At 40.2% G+C, this 17,337-nt stretch overlaps 2 long non-coding RNA genes across 3 annotated transcripts in view; one reads left to right on the top strand and one right to left on the bottom strand.

Moving 5' to 3' along the window:
• Positions 1-17,337, bottom strand: part of LOC130543437 (uncharacterized) — a 217,597-nt gene that overhangs the window by 156,323 nt on the left and 43,937 nt on the right. The window lies entirely within an intron of this gene.
• LOC123000980 (uncharacterized) lies at positions 5,821-15,381 on the top strand. 2 transcript variants are annotated; one of them, XR_006409403.3, is made up of 3 exons: positions 5,821-6,260; positions 12,131-12,905; positions 14,155-15,381. It is a non-coding gene; the product is annotated as an uncharacterized LOC123000980 (long non-coding RNA). The 2 variants fall into 2 exon arrangements; XR_007190381.2 differs by having other exon boundaries at positions 5,827-6,260; positions 13,915-15,381.

Raw genomic sequence — 17,337 nt, 5'->3', positions numbered from 1 at the left:
AGTTAGAAGCTGTTTGACTGTTCCACATGGAAATGCTCTGGAAACAGAAGGACGTCCGTGATTTTCAGCATTTTGCCACTCTTTTTGACTTCAGAGTGACTTCAGTCTAATAGAAAGAAGGCACCTGTCCCCAGCCCTGCCCAACAATAGCTGATGGGGAAAATCCAAATAAAATCAGGTTCGATTGCCCTAAGAGAGGGGACTGAATGCTAGTAGCAAATATCAGCAATTGTGCATCTCTCTCCACAACTTTTTTGCCCCTTTCTCTTTCTTCAGCTACATGGAAGAACTTGCAGGTCCATGAATTACCACATGGTCTCGCTCTGTGCGACCTTTCCCTAACAGCCCTTCGTTCCTTTCGTGCCCTCACACCATAATTCTACCCCTCCCCCACAGCTCAGCTTCTTCTCTAAGAGCCTTGCCAACACCCCTTTCTTCCACTCTCACTCCCTAATTGGGTTGGTTGTCCTTTCTCAGTCTTCCCATAGTGTTTTCTGTTCACTTCCATCATACCTCTTAACCACAGGTAGTGCCGTAATTGCTGGCTTCCCTATCTCCCCTTCTCAGGCCTGTCCCTAACATTTCTCTGGAGCTGTCTACTCTGCTCTTCTCACCCTCTGTTCTTTTTTGCACCTTGTGGGCCTTTGGACTGGAACTTATTGGGTCTAGAGATGAGTGATGTGCCCTTGAGAGGGGGAACCTGGTGACAAGGCTGTGCACGAGCCCAGGAAGTAGGGCTTCTTCACTGGGCAAGAAATTCTGGGTCTCTGATGTGTGGTCTGGAAGAGAGGGTGGCTCAAATTCTGGGTGAGCACATCTCATAGCCCCATGGAGAGAAGAATAGTCAGAAGAGGGATTAAGGGCCCTTTAAAGCTTAGTGTCTAGACGAGGGGCCCTGGCTACCTCAGTCGAAGGGCGATATTGCCTCAACTAGGCTGTCAGCTTCTTCAGAGGAAGCTATGCTTAGTTTTGTAGCTCTAGAAACTCCTGTGGGTGATGCACCGGTAGTGTCCTACACGGGGACCAAATGAACACAAATTCACGACCTCAGTTTTCCCTGCAAAATGAAGCTAATATGATCTGTTCTATCTGCTGCCGGGGCTGATGTGCGAGAAAGGAAGTAAGTGGGGCAAGAGTGCTTTGACAGGAGCTAGTTTTTACAAATTGTTTCTAACAGCTTCTCACAGGTAAAGGGACCTATTTTTGTTGCCCTCCCCAAATAAGAAAGAGCAAAATGTTTTACCAAATCAAATACAATAGAGTTCAGATTATATACTTAGCTCTTAGCAAAGAACCTCAAGAATCAGGTTATGGTTGTGAACAATAATGTAAATAGAAACATTAGTATTTTTAATTTCTATAATTTATACTTTCCTCTTTCTCATTAAAAAATGATGTTAGGAAATCTATAATAAGGGACCTCAAACAGGAAGAGCAGAAGCACCAACTGATGTAAGACATTAAATTATTCTTAAGACGCTTGGGTTCATGCAAGATAATCATTTTAATGCAGCAATTTCAGGCTGAACTCCACTTCGAGTGTTCTTATAACATAATTTTCTTTTCTGGGAGTTGACTTGTAGAAATAAAGAGTATCATCTGGGGTATGAACTAAGCCTAGGAAATGGAAAGAAAACTAGGATTGGGTACACCCAGGCTGTACTTTGGGCTGAGCACTGGTCATTCATTCCTTCACCCATTATTCATCCAACGTGGAAGGGTTATTGAGCACCCATCCTGTTACAGAAGTTAGAGAAGCTGGTGTGAATAAAGGAAAGAAATGACGAAACGACATGAGATCTGCCCACAAGGAACTTGCAGTCTGGTGAGAAAGACAAAAGTAAGCCCCACAGTATGAAAAATGCCATAATGGTAAACACAAGCATATATCCTGATATACAGAGAGACATTTACTCCACTCTTCTGAAACCCTGAGGATTCCAGAACTTTCAGCATTATAAAGTTGGTGACAAAAGAGAAATCAGCCCATCTAAATCATTCCTATTGTGTTCTATGTTTGCCTGAGTTTGAGTTTATTTTATACTTTTCATTCAATTTTGTCAAGGCTGGTTGAGTAGCTACCACGTAACAAGTATTCAGCCGCAACTGTCAGCAGGCCGCCATTGTCCTAGAGGGCTGGGACAGGGTATTTAATTCCCTCCACTTACTACTTAGATCAGTGACACTCAGACTCATTGCATAAGTGATACTTGATGAATCAGATGTCTGCGTTTAGGCCTTAACCTCGTATCCGAGCTCCCTATTACATAGTCAAGACCTTTGGACACTATGAGAAAAATGTAGTTAACAGAAGCTGAGCTCACCCTCCTTGTACCACCCTCCTCACCCTCTGAGCTCACACTGGTACAAATGAGTTGCAAACATGAGTTGAGAGAAAAATTAGGTCTCCTTGATTTCTCAACATAAGATTAAAAATAACATGAATCAGGGGCGCCTGGGTGGCACAGCGGTTAAGCGTCTGCCTTCGGCTCCGGATGTGATCCCGGCGTTATGGGATCGAGCCCCACATCAGGCTCCTCCGCTGGGAGCCTGCTTCTTCCTCTCCCACTCCCCCTGCTTGTGTTCCCTCTCTCGCTGGCTGTCTCTATCTCTGTTGAATAAATAAAATCTTAAAAAAAAAATAACATGAATCAAATTTGACAATGAAAACCAACAAGAACTGAGGAAAACTAGCATTATGGTGATCAACGATTCTCACAATTGTGTAATGTTGGGTGGAGAAAGCTGTAGCAAAAGGACCTAAAGAATTCCAAAGAAGAAACAAATAACAGCCTTTAAAAAAAAAAGGTATTGACGCTGATACTCCAACACTTGACACTGATCACCTGAAATGACCATGAGCCGTGCTGGGCCCTTTGTCCTGTGGAATATGCAGTATTTTCTGAGCTCAGGTATAAGCCTATATTTGTTGAACATCGGTCGTGTATTTACCCCTCTCCAGCCAGGGGGACTGCATGCACCAGCTGTTTACGCGTCTTCAGGAGGAGGAAGGGGAGTGACTAGCTTGCTCTGCACACTGTCTCATGTCAGAAAACTTTCCAAGTCACTGAGGGATGTGTGAGACCGCCGGGTTGAAGGAAAGTTCGGTCTTTAGTACTTCCTTTTCTGTCTCCTTACGTTAAGAAAACTATCCCCAGGCTCAACCAGGCTCTCATTTCGAGAGGCGACTGCACTGCCCCTGTTTCCTGATGGCTGGGACCATGTGGCAGTCAATGGTTGAACCAGTAATGGCTCCAAAACCTTTCATAACCTCCCCGAGCTGTCTAGGAGATGACTTCATATATGCGGCCATCTTTGGGGTGTTTGTTTAGGCAACTGAGATTTCCCCAGGAGAACAGGGGTTTTTTCCCCAGGAGAAACTAAGGGTGTAAAGTAAAAATGATACGAAAATCACACAATGGTATGTGGGCCTAACATGCCTTACTGCATGACCACCAGAGTCCTTTGCCCACAGTGTTCTCCTCACCCTAGCGCGGTGTCACATCTTTGCACCGCCACTGAGAAACAGGTCAATTGTGAAGACAGTGCTGTGGTTCCTTAGGTGACAGAGAGAAACTGTGTGATTTAGAGCTCTTTGGTTTGAGTTGTAGTTTTTAAAGTCATTTTGAAAAGAATGAGATATCTACTATGGACAAAATAATAGAGGTGTAGGAAATAGGTACCGACAACCATACAGCATTTAGAGAGTACTAAGGATGAGTTCTGAGCCCCGCTGGGGTAGAAAGCCCTGTGCAGGGATGCGCAAAAATGACTATAACCCAAACCTTATGCTCAAGGAGTTGCACGAGCAAGTGCTAACTTACACTAGACCTTCACTTCACAGAAGACACTTGGAAATACTAGGTCATGTAATTCTCTCTGCAGTGTTACAAAGTGGAAAGGGCACGTGGGGAAATAGACTTCACTAGGTGAGGCATGTTTCCGAGGACCACAGCGGTAAAATGTAGTGTAGCCACATCTGTCTCAGATTCTAGCTCCTGGGTTCTTTGTGCCTACGATAGGTAACTTCTTTAGGCTTGCAATAGTTTACACAGGAAGAGAGAAAAAATACACAACTATTGAGCAAACCATAACCTAGGAGGCAATACCCTAGGAATATAGTTTCATATTATGTTTCCTTTCTTCTCTCTCTTTTTTTTTAACCATCCATAGATACATTTGTGACAATCCCTTCAATGGTCAATTACGTACTTGCCCCAAATGTTGGCCAATTAGAAATGAATACCACTTACATCCATTATATCATTATAGTTTTATTAGCAAGGGAAGATTTCTTAAAATGTGCCCATATGCTAAATTTTGCTCTAAGAATTGAAATGATTAGGTCTTCATTGAATCTCATAAATTTCCTCTATTTCTTATAAAATATAGAGGACCGTAACTGTGAATTTTCAAAAACATGTTCCTGTTGGAAGCAACTGGAAATCTAAGGGAAACACACACACACACTACCTTACACATCCCACAACATTCTTCCACCAACTATGCACTAAAGATGGTAACTTTCCACCAAATGCACCTAATGGCAGAGGATAAATCATAGTTCTCTGTCTGTTTTCCATTTGGTATGCCTGTACTCACAACCTTGATAGCAATAAGTAAACCTTCTGTTTCTTTTTCAAAAATTTTATAGGATGCTCTCATGTCCTTTTCTTCCCTGATTCCTCCTACACCACAATTCAGCTCACTCGGAAAATGCTATAAAGTTTCAGAGAAGAGGTTTGCTCAAAGCAACTACAAATAAAGTGCATGTACATAAATAACTTAGCCTGACTTTTTGTTTAATGTCCAAGATGATTGGAACAGATTGTATCATGAACTACTTTCCCTTTGGCTAATTAAATAGCAGTCCCCACTTACCATAAAGCATATTCTTATTAAAACAAGTATCTATAGTCACTCTGCTGGATAAATTACTCCCAAGTAAGTGCCATAAAGCCCATTACATTCCTGCTTTAGGAATGGAGCAGGTCCAAACAGACAATCAAAGGATTTCCCTGGGATTATTTTAGATTAGAAAAACTAAGGAAGACATGCGGCTCTGACAAGATCGTAAAGGCATAAAGGATAAATTAGCAGTTCCATACCAAACAAAGTGCTCTGGCGGTATCACAGTATATCCAAAAGTAAAAACAAATTCCTACTGTATTAACCTTCGCCAAAATGGAAATCTGTTTATGCAGAAATAAAAATGTCATGAACAACTGTTATCTCCTGTGCAAATCAAAATGACTGTTTTGAATAATAATAAAAAAGAAACCTTTCAAACCAATGACTATGGAAATGCACCATAGGAAAGAAGATGTCTTCATTTCAATAAATTGCTTTTTACATTTAATAGAAAAGGTTATGTTATGATTTGTCATATTAATGAACCATTATTGCATAACCATATTTTTATTGCAATATATTACCTGCTAAATGATGCCTTTTTTTTTTCCAGGAGAAAAAATTTCATAGAACACTTTCTATGGGAGTTTTTCTTGCTGCCAGTCGTTAAATCTTTCAAAAGCTGTCAGCAGCCTCAGAAATCAAGTTCAAAATACCATAGCCAACATGAGTATAGGCATAGGCTAGTCTATTTTTAAATTGTAATACAAAACTGCCAGAGAAATACCTAAACACAAAAGATTATTTAAAACGAGATCATCTTATCTAGCTTGTCAAAGTAAAGGACAAAGTCAGTGAAGTGTAATTTAACCCACAACGTCTATAAATATCACTAGACATTTGAGAGCTAAGTGATTTTTTTTTTCAGGCTAATTTTTCCTTAAACTCATTATGCACCAGACCCTCCCTGTCCTCCTCTGGCAGAGACCCTGTCCATGCCAGGCACAGGGAGCAGGGGACACTGACCACCCAAGGAGGTCAACTGGCTCCATTTCCTACATTGCTCCCATCCAGGAAGCCTTGCTCCTCAAGGGTAAATGGATGGTAAAGCATTGGCATCTACCCTGGAAACTTCTGCAGGAAGGGAGCCATACTTTTTTCTACAAATGCCATTCTGGATTTGCCCTGGGTCTGCATGCACTGACTTCCCATACAGCTTCTGAAGGGCGAGACACTGTCCTCAGCCTGGCAATCAGGGCAGCGCCAGCCGGGATCCCCTCAGAATATTCCAAGCTTATGACAGTGAGCTAGTTATCTGATGGAAACAGAGGTGGAACATTTGGGTGTGTCTTCCTGCTTCAGCTGCCGCTGCTGTCATATTTTTGGAGGGAAGGACGGAAGAAACGGAGGTATGTGCTGTCATTTCTTAAGGCTCTGCCTGCGTTTGCTGTCAGTTTGGGGGTGTGCTCACCTCTGGCTGCTACTGATAGAGGTTACAGCCCGTCATTCATTTCACACATTATTTTTTTTAGGAGTATAATATGTGACAGCTGAGCATGAAGTGCTGGGGACCAAAGTGAACAAGACGGGTGCCATTCCTACTCTCAAGCAACTTTAAGTCTAGTAAAGGAGACAAGCATTAAATAGGCATTCAAAGAGATTGGATATTTAAAATCTGTAAAAATGTAGTTTGGGGGAAACTCCCAGCACATTTTCCTTTATAAAAAATGATGCAAAATCCCTAAACAGTATAATACTATGGAAATTGCCTTTTTTCCTCCCACAACTTATGCTCTTCCATAGGTAATTTCTGTATTTATATTTAAAAATAACATCTGGTCAGGCACCTATCTATGTATTTATGTGTATACACATATGGGTTTACTTTTTTCACACACATGAGATTCTGCTATAAATAGTATGCTACTGCAATTTGTATCTTAGGATGTGTTCCATGTACATATATAGACACACCCGTTACTGCAATGATTAAATTCCCATCTATGGACATAACATTTTTTATAACTGTTCCTCTTTTTGTGGGGCTATTATTTTCCTATGGCCACTATAACGAGCTAGCATAAACTAGATGACTTAAAACAACCCTTTCGTTCATAGTTCTGGAGACCAGAAGCGTGAAATCAGTATTACTGGGCTGAAATCAAATTGCCGGCAGGACTACACGCCCTCCAGAGGCACTAGGGGAGAATCCATTCCTCGCCTTTGCAGCTTCCAGTGGCGGCCAGCATTCCTTGACTTGTGGCCACATCACTCCAAACTCTGACCAGCATCCTCGAATGTCTCTCTGCTCCATCTTCATGGGGCCTTCTGCTCAGTGTGGGTCAAATCTCCCTCTGCCTCCTTTTCCTAAGGATGCTTGTGACTGAATGGGGCCCAGCTGGATAATCTGATAGATTCCTTAACTTAAATGATCTCAAGATCCTTAACTTCAGTGATACCTTATTTTATAAGTTATGACTTAACATTTACACTAAATTGTAGTCCTTACATATAAGTGATGACGTATATTTATCACTAAATTATAGTCCTTTTTTTGTCACAGAAAGTAACAGTCACAGGTTCCGGACATTAGAACTTGATCACTTTGGGAGTCAGCCTATTAGAGTGGACATTTAGGTTGTTCCTATGTTTTAATATAACCAATGCAGCTATTATGATCATTGAAATTGACATTTGTGCCCATGTGTAAATATTCTACATGAGATTTCTAAAAGTGAAATTTCAGAATCAAAGAGAACACGTAACAAAATGTTAAATAATGGCAAAGCAGTCTCTAAAACAATTGTACCACATCACTATTATTATCCAAAATAGTTCACACAGTGCTCCTTTTCCCACGTTTTTGTCAACATCACATATTTTATCTTTGTTCTTATCAATCTGAAAAGTGAAAATTGGCAACTTGTCACTGTTGATGTGAATTCTCTTCGTTATTAATAGATTTAAAAATTCCTACTTGTGTAGTTTCTCCATAGTTCTTTTTGTTTGTTTGTTAACTCCTCTTTTTGATTTGTAGGGATTATTTATAAATTAATATTGACATTTAAAATTTTATTCTTACATAGGCTACAAATATTTTCTAACAATCAGTATGTCCCTTGTCTTTAACAGACTTGTTGAAAGAAATTGCAATTAATGTAAAACTTAGCAATATTTTTCTTTGTATATTTTCAGTTTTGCATCTTGTTTAGAAACACCTTGCTCATCCTAAATCAATGAAAATATTCTCTTACATTTTCTTCCAATTTTTTTAGCTGGAAGGAATTTAAATTTTGTGTGTAGTATAAGGTAGCAGTCTGGCTTTATTAGGTCTCTTTTCAATGGAAAGTGAATTATACCATGGATATTTTTAAAATAATTTATCTGTTTTTCCATTAACATTAAATATTATCTTTATTATATACTAGGTGCTTGAATACACCCAGATCTGTTTTGAGTTGTGTATACTGATCTATTTTTGCTATTTCTGAGAGTTCAGTGAGGGCAGTATTTTTGTTCATTTCCACATTCTGCTTCCCATGGCATACAGGGGATGGATATATATGTGTGGGGGGGGTTATTTATTTTATATATATATATATATATATATATATATGGTTAAATACTCAATGGTTAAATACTAAAGGCATTATCATTGGATGAAAAAGACGACAAGGATGAAAACTATCACCACTGGAAATCAAGCCTCTGTTTAAAAAAAAAAGTTAAAGGAATGATGTAAATATTGGGACAGGGAAATTATTTGCCTATAATACATCTATGTACATATAGGTATTCAATTAAGGTGCCATGTAAAACATAGGGCTTCCACTTAAGTTTGAATTTCAAGTAAACAATGAATAATTTTTTAGTATGAATGTGTTCCAAATATTGCATGGGACATACTTACACTAAAAAATTATTCACTATATCTGAAATACAATTTTAGCCGGTGTCCTATATTTTTATCCACTAAATCTAGCAAACGTTTAGTCTGTATATACTGAGTGAATGAATGAGCCCTCTATCATAATTTTGCAATTGTATTGTTACTGTACTTTGTAAATACATTTATTATGAAGCAGAGGAAGTGTCTTTTCATTGTTCTTCTTTTCTAAAAGCTTTTCGCATATTCTTAAGAATTCTCCTTCTTGCATAAATTTCAGAATCATTTCTATCACCAAGTATTTTTATTGGGATTGTGTTGGATTTATCAATGGTCTTTGTTTTACCTTCTGTATCTCTATAATATTCAGCTATGTTGGAAAAAAGAATAAAATCAATCAATCAATCGATCTGGCCAATATCATGCCTGATTGTTAAATCTAAAGGCAATATCATTGCGTAAAGACCAAGACAAGAATGAAAACTATCACCACTGAAAATTCTAGCTTCTGTAAAAAGCAAGGAAAAGAAATGAGAGATATAAATATTGAGATGGGGAAATTATTTACCTATGATACAATTTCTTACCTATGATTTCCTACTAGAAAACCCAAAAGAATCGATGAAACATCCTCAAATTAATATGAACTACTTCAGTATGTTACAAAATAAACATACAAAAAGGTAACTTTTACAAATTTCAATAAAAACTAGTTGGAAATTATTATGAAACGAATACCTAATTCTTTTTTTTTTTTAATATTTTATTTATTTATGTGACAGAGAGACAGCCAGCGAGAGAGGGAACACAGCAGGGGAGTGAGAGAGGAAGAAGCAGGCTCCCAGCAGAGGAGCCCGATGTGGGACTCGATCCCGGAACGCCGGGATCACGCCCTGAGCCGAAGGCAGACGCTTTAACGACTGCGCTACCCAGGCGCCCCACAAATATCTAATTCTTAATAGGAAACAAAAATATAAAATACTTAGAAATAAGCTCATCAAGATAAAAGCAGGTTATATATAGAAAACCCGGAAATATCAAGTTTTACTAAAAGAAATAAGAAACCTTGAATACATAAAGTGATTTGTCATATTTATTAGATTTATTATAATCTTTATTATACAGTATAAATTCTGATATGTCTTTTGTAAGTTTGAAAACTCTCTCTAACCTATCCTCTATCCCTCCTTGTAATTAAATCCCATGACTACATCTTCCCAAAGCTGTGGAATATTATTATACCTCTTATAAATCTAATTTATTAACTTAAAATATGTATGACCCGAAATGATAAAATTGTTTGATTGCTATCTTTACATGGCAAAGACCAGTTACATATGTACCCAGAATTAATGAAATTGCATTGATTAAAAAAAGAAGATCAAAATCACTTAGGGGAAAAAAGGTACCACTAATAACTAAAAAATAAAGAAGAATGAAAGGAACTTGTGTTAGTAGATAAGAAAGAAAAAAATAAAGGTGTAAAAATCAGAAAATGGTTTAATACAAGAAGAATGGACAAAAAATAGGGCAGAATAGAAAATGTACAGAACCACTAAGAAAATCACAGCACTGTCCTTTAACTTCCTTGCCACTTTTTATCCCAACACTGGGATATAAGTCTTTCTCCAAGAAATCTTTCCAACAAAAGCCTGTTCAGGGTGGGGGCCTTAGTATGAGATTCTGCCTTGCTTCCCTCTCATGGTTCCCCTTAGTGCAGGATATGTATACACACATATACCATAGGGGGCTAGTAAAACTCGAAAAGGGAGCAGAAATAGACCAGGAAAAAAAAAAGAGAGAGAGAGAGAGAGAAATGTCTGGAAATTAGAAAGCAGATGGTGTTGGATTGACCAGAAAAATACAAGAGGGGGATCCACAGCTTGAAATACTAGAAGTAAGAGTGGGTTTTCCATCTAAAGTAGTGTCAAGTTTAGGGTCATATATTTTAAGAACAGGTGAGTGGGAGGGGTGAGCTCAGGGGCATTAGTTGCTGAAAGATTCAGAGTAACTGAGCAAAGTGTGCCTGTTTCCCACTACTTTCTCCGTGAAGCAAGGGAAGAAGGATTTTATGGTAATTTTTCTCTAATTCTTCCCTTGATTCTTAACAATTATCTTTTCATGAATTCATAGCTTAGAAATCTGTATGTGCCCTTCGGTTCATCTTAACAAAACCAAAATATGCAAATAGAGTTCTGGAAACAGGTTGTTAAGAAGATACTCCTCTGTTGTTTGTAAATTGGCCATTAACGATTCCGAGGTGATTCCTCAGGCTTAATAAAGAAATTAAAGAGTAATAATGTAAAATACTTTAAAAATTTAATTTACTATAACCCGTGCTTCAGTCATTTCAAAACTGCTAACTTCTGTAAATGCAACTGCATCGTGGCCCAGCATTATCCAGTAGAGTGAGTACATTCTGACTCCAGTTAGTGACTCACTGTACGGTCTGTTCTACTTGCTGAGGATTCTAAAACCATATATCATCTGACCAGTACCTGATGACGATAACCTTTAAGATAATCTAAATTCATTCCTTCATTGGAATGTGAAATAGTCATTCCTCTATTTCCTCATTCCTCTATTTCCCAAATAGACGTTTTTATGATGAAGACAGTTCCACACAGTGAATAGAGGAATTTTTTGTCAGATATATCTGCTCTTTGAATTAACAGACGAGCAAACATTCTGATATCCCAATCTATCCATTGTGAGCGTGGATGACAACAATTAGTGCCGGTCCTACTTTGCTCTGCCCACCCCCATTGAAATTCATAAGTGAACTGATCATATTGCGTCCTTGGTTGTGTCTGAGACCCTATGTACACGTTAACACCACCAAATAATCATCTGATTTTTTCAGGGTTTATTTATTGAGTGGCGACACTGTGACACAGAGACCCCCAAACCTTAACTAGTCTGTGGGCCTTTCTAATAATTTATTTTCTGCCTCTCTTCGTCTCAGCCCCCTGTTTTACCCAAGTCCTGTTCTCCATGATAAGCTCCCCCCGCTGTCATTTGGCCAACACAGTTTTCAAAATTGCATCTAACGTAACTATTGTCCCACTCTCGCGTGTTTTAATTGTTATCAATTTCTAAACACCTGTCTGACTCAGAAGTGTGGTTTCTATCTGCTTAGGTTTATAATTTTGCTCTCCATTTGCTCTTAGGATAGATTCTGTAGTGTGTCATTTTAGCAGAGAATTTAATAGACAATTGTAAAAATTAACACGAAAGTAATGCTTCACCATATACAGAAGAAGTTCGAGGAAAGCGCGAGGGAAACCTTCCTGGCATGGGAGCCCACGGCCCCACACGGCTGTGTCTCTGGCATATCTCAGCCTTTAATAAAAGAGTTTTTATGCACCATTCTTCTTATCTGTGTGTTCACAGGTGTGTGGAAGACTGTCGTCCGCAGAATAAAACACCCTGTGGCACCATGACGATAAAAAGTGGTGACTCTCATCTCTCTTTGCCTGAGGATAAGAAGGCTTGAGAACGCATAGAAATAGAACATGGAAGAGAAAGAAAAGGCCACAAGCAAAGTTTAAATTGTTTCCAGTTTGGGTCAGCAGAAGGGGTATGCCCCACGTAGAGCTGGGAGGCGTTGACCTTGCAATCCACCAAGTGCGGCTATAGACGTGGCAAGATGGTCCAGTACAAGGCCCTGGCTGGCACGAATGTAGCTGTGACCTAAATTAAGGAAGCAGAAAGCCACATTAAAAAGGCAAGATAAGAACCTAATCGCATCTTTCTGGAAAGAGAGCGAAAGATATTGTTAATAGAATAGATTGGGGAGAAAGGACAAAAGTACAAAGAAATATCCTGAAGAGTAGACAAATTCCCTTTAGATACAAAATTGAGGAATCCAGTTGTAAAGGATAAATTTGACCAAGTGGGCTGAGGGGGCATTTATTTTGCTGCTGTATTAGCTTTACCCTCTCTGGCATATAAAACATTTCACTAAACAGGACGAGGTCTTTCTTTTTTCGAGCGTAAGAAAAATTCTCTTTAACGTTTGCTTTTAGTGGTCCAAACTATTCCCAACCTTTCTCTGTATTCAAACATTCAATGAGCTAAGGGAATTCTGAACTGAAACCCAAGGTTCGTCTCTTCTGATTAGCAAACAAACGCCACTGTTAGAAAGAGGCAAAGCAAAGATAAAGAGGTAAGACAGAAGTTCTTCCTTGGGGCGGGAGTTTCCAGCTAATGGTCGTTTTTTGTTTGTTAGATTTATTTATTTATTTGAGAGAGAGCATGAGCAGAGGGAGAAGCAGGCTCCCCACTGAGCAAGGAGCCAGACGTGGGGCTCGAGCCCAGGACCCTGAGATCGTGACCTGAGCCAAAGGCAGACACTTAACGGCTGAGCCTCCCAGGGGTCCCACTACTCGTTGGTTCTAAAGCACTGTTGCCTGAACCTCATTGTGTGTGGTTGGAGGGAGAGTTTTACCGTAGCCAGAGTGCAGAGGAGGCCTGAATGATACTATTTCATGGTGGAGGACAGTGGCCACCTGAGCAAACAAACCAGAAACTGGGCCTGACTTAAGACAACAGAGCTTCTCTTCAGACACTCAGCCTCCTAGTCAGCCAGCTACCTGTGACACAGGAAGCCGTGGCTTCCGGGGCTATCCTCAAAGATCTCATCGATTCAGATGTGGAGGCTAACACACATGCCCAGACACACAAAGTAAACTCTAAGGGCATCAACTTCCTTGTATCTAGAACGCTCGAGCATTTGAGCCCAGCAATCTGAGTATGAAATAGACGTACCTCGTCGAAATGCGGGGTGTAATGATTTTCACTGCCCCAGAGGGACGCTTCTAACCTACTGACGAGCTTTCTATCATACTGACGAGCTTTCAAAAGAAAAAAATCTGCACATGTGCAGAGTGGACACATTTTCCTGGGTTTCTCCCTCTCCACAATTTTACCTTCCCAAGCTTGAATTTATAGGCTTAGGTTTCATAGTGTAATTACTGCGTTTAATATCAGAGAGGAGAGCAGCTTTGGTTTTTAGAGTGTGTTTGGTGTTTATTCAAGGGAAACAATCTCCAATACAGTTTCATTTTCTTTTCATTTTCACGGGGTGGGGGGGTGAGGGGTGGGGGATGAATACTGATGTTTATGGAGTTGAAGGGTCTGGCAGCACTGGGAACTGCAGAATTGTGTTTATCCAGAGTCCAGTTTCAACCCGGAGGGTGCCAACGCAAACTTCTCCAGACTGCCACGCCAAGAATGTCAGCCGCCGTGGAGGAGCCGGCTTCCCGAGCGGGGAGAGGTACTCGGAGCCAGCCCCGTTTGCAGCTGAACTGCGGGGAGAGTGCAAGCACTAAACCATGCTGTCTCAGGCACAGCAGTTTAAAAATATGCTTTTTATCGGATTTGCCTCATATTTTGCCTTATATTTTTTATCACAGCAGGAGCCTGCCATCACCAGCTAAGCTGATCGACTATGTCCTCGACCAGCATCCGCCTTTGATATTCATGTCTTCGGGAAAGCTCCATCCTTTCCCCTCTGCTCTTGCTGGGGTCTCTTTATGCACCCACTATGACTACAGTTGCGGCATCTGTCCCCCAACTGGGAAGGAAGCCTTAGCTCATCAGGATCACCTGTGTGTCTACTAACTGTGGGTGCCATCAGAAAAGCAAAGTTGTCAGCACTTTCTTTCCATTCTGGAGGCATTACATCTTCCACAGCCCTTGGGGTGTTTCATTCGAACAGCTGGAAATTCCTGATTTTCAATACAATTTGCTTCTTCCTCTTCATATTGCTTAGTATCGGGGCCAACTTTGCACGGCGGCTTTTAATGAATCCATAGCCAGTGTGTTAAATATGTTAGTTGAGTTTTTCCATAAAGCTCAGCTAATATAACGTGATTGTTTTCTTAGGCACCCTGTGGGGAGTAAGGAACGTAGTGGGTAGACGAAGTGGGGCTGGGCAGTTGATATAGTTGGTACGTTGCCAAATTTACCCACCTTTCGGGACCGCACACCCAACAGGAAGCCGATGGCCTTCACGTTAGCCGAACTTTCTAAAATAAGGAGCTCATCTCCAGACTAGAACCATGAACTCCGACTTCAAGGATAAGCCTTTGGGAAGGCTGCCATGCTGGGAAGAAGGATCTCTTACTAACTAGCCCAGACGAATTTCGACTTTGAACTCTATGCTCGCCACTTCCCTTCCTGGGATTCTTGTCCCTGCAAAACTATCTAAAGAGCACGGCAAAACTGCCTGTGATGTTAATCAAGGGCAGTAAAAGGCCGATAGAGCTGTATTTGCTTTTCCGTAACTTGAGCGGCCTGTGGTACTTGCCCAGCACCGGGGGCAGCAGCGTCTCCAGGGCTGGGGCCGGTTTCTGGTTATTCCTGTGTGAGCTCACTACTCAGTGCTGGGGGAGCCGGGAGTGCCTGTCCAGGGCCGAGTCGCTCACTTCGGCCTCAACCTTTAACACTGGGAAGTGAGGGGACAGTGTGGAAACTTTTTATAAACAATCAAGTGTAATAAACCAGCGAAAATCCCAGCCTGGAGCCAGGCTTATCTGGGTTTCAGTTCCCGTCCCTTACTGGCCATATGATGTTGGGCCAGTGTCCTATCTCTTCTACAGCTTTGTTTTCTTTCTCTTCTTTAAAATGGGATTATAATAGTCGGGTTTGGTCATTTTATTAGCATGAAAATGAATTAAGTTGCTATCTGTAAAATGTTGGTGCGTCGCACATATTCAGTGCATTTAGGCAGCATTTGTCCAACAGAAGACTGTACGAGCAAGAGGTAGTCATCGATTAGAAGACATTTCCTTGTCAGCTTCAGTGCCATAAAAGGCAAGAATACATACACTGCTCAGAAAAACAAAATCTATCACTATAAAGCCTTCCAGTAACATGGTACATATTTAAATTAAGCGTTACGAAAGTAAGCATTTACAGCCCTGTCAATGATGTTAAAGAAATCGAATAGGGGCGCCTGGGTGGCTCAGTCCTTAAGCGTCTGCCTTTGGCTCAGGGCGTGATCCCAGCGTCCTGGGATGGAGCCTCACGTCAGGCTCCTCCTCTGGGAGCCTGCTTCTTCCTCTCACTCCCCCTGCTTGTGTTCCCTCTCTCGCTGGCTGTCTCTCTCTCTGTCAAATAAATTTAAAAATCTTGAAAGAAAGAAAGAAAGAAAGAAAGAAAGAAAGAAAGAAAGAAAGAAAGAAAGAAAGAAATTGAATAGCCTTTAAAGCCAAAGGGACAAAGCTTTTGAATTCCAGCTCTCTCATTTACAAATTATGTGACTAAAATTTCCACACTCTAGTATCCTCCTCTGTAAAATGGGTTTTCGTAGCACGTCTTAGGATAGGTGACGGTGAGGACTGAAGCAGTGCCTAGCACAGTGTCTGACATAGAGTGATCAGACAATAACATGGAGACCTTTTTTTTTTTCAATTAAGAGGCCACAAAACATTGTTGGCCATAAAATTCCAAAATCTTCTCTAGTTATCAAGAAATAGGATTCTAAGAACATAAAAATCCCAGAAACTTTAAGATTCAAACCACAAAGACCAGGTTTAAAAATTAACCCAAACTGTAAACTTTGCTTTTCTTTTTTGTGTGTGACATATTCTGGGACTTGTAGTCAAGTCATGAAAAGGAACGTCCCTCCCCCTTCACCTTCTATCAACATTCACAAGAGAGAAGTGTAAACATGATCTGAGATGACAATGGTTAGTGGTTAGCCAAGCTCTATATATTTTTCAGGTGTCGCTGAAAAATATGTATAAAACTAGAAATTACGGGGCAAGAGTATGTAGCGTCCTCAAAAGATGTTATATAATTACATATTCCTAAGAAATTTAATCTGGAGTTTATATATTTTTTTCAGTTCTGCTGGCACTCTTATTTCAAAGTCACACCACTTCAAGTTCCTGTTAAAATTGATCTGTCCCCATCTTCCTTCAAACTCCTTACATGTATGGAATTCAGAGTCATATAATCTTAGAGCTAGAAGATTCTTTATAAATCATCTAGTCAAATCTTCCTATAAGAAAACTGAGGCTCGCACAGGAGAAGTAACCAGCCTAAAACCACACAGATGCTCAGAGGTAAGGGCGGGGTTAGAATCTAGGATTCCCAGTGTTCTTCCCCCTTAATTCAGTGGAATGCAAGAATTTTGTTTAAGTTGCCGGAGAAGTGACAACAGCCATCACTTTTAGTATTTTGTTTGCAAGGCTTGCATGTGTAAGGCTGTTTATTTCCTTTCAGATACCATTTCTACAGCTCGGGCACCTGTCACCAGGTGAATAATGGTGCCCAGGCTGTGGTCTTCTGTGGAAGTTTTTACTTTGCAGGTTTCCCAGATAGACTGAGTATTCGATTTTACTACTTGCTTCCATTTGTGTGTGTGTATATATAATTTATATTTATATATATACACACACATACATATAATTTATATTTATACACACATACACCACTTTTACTATTTTAACCTTCTTTTTAACACCCACTACATTTACATATATAAAATGTGAAACCTAAAGAAATATAATTTTAGGTGCAAATAAATAACATCTTCATTGTTAACAGTCCCAGCTAAATCCAACCTTGGCTTTCTGCTCAAATAGAAA

This window comes from Ursus arctos, unplaced genomic scaffold (assembly GCF_023065955.2).
Source record: "Ursus arctos isolate Adak ecotype North America unplaced genomic scaffold, UrsArc2.0 scaffold_12, whole genome shotgun sequence".
Lineage (NCBI taxonomy): Eukaryota > Metazoa > Chordata > Mammalia > Carnivora > Ursidae > Ursus > Ursus arctos.
The sequence above is the reverse complement of the archived record's forward strand: the minus strand, read 5'-3'. Positions and strand labels throughout refer to the sequence as shown.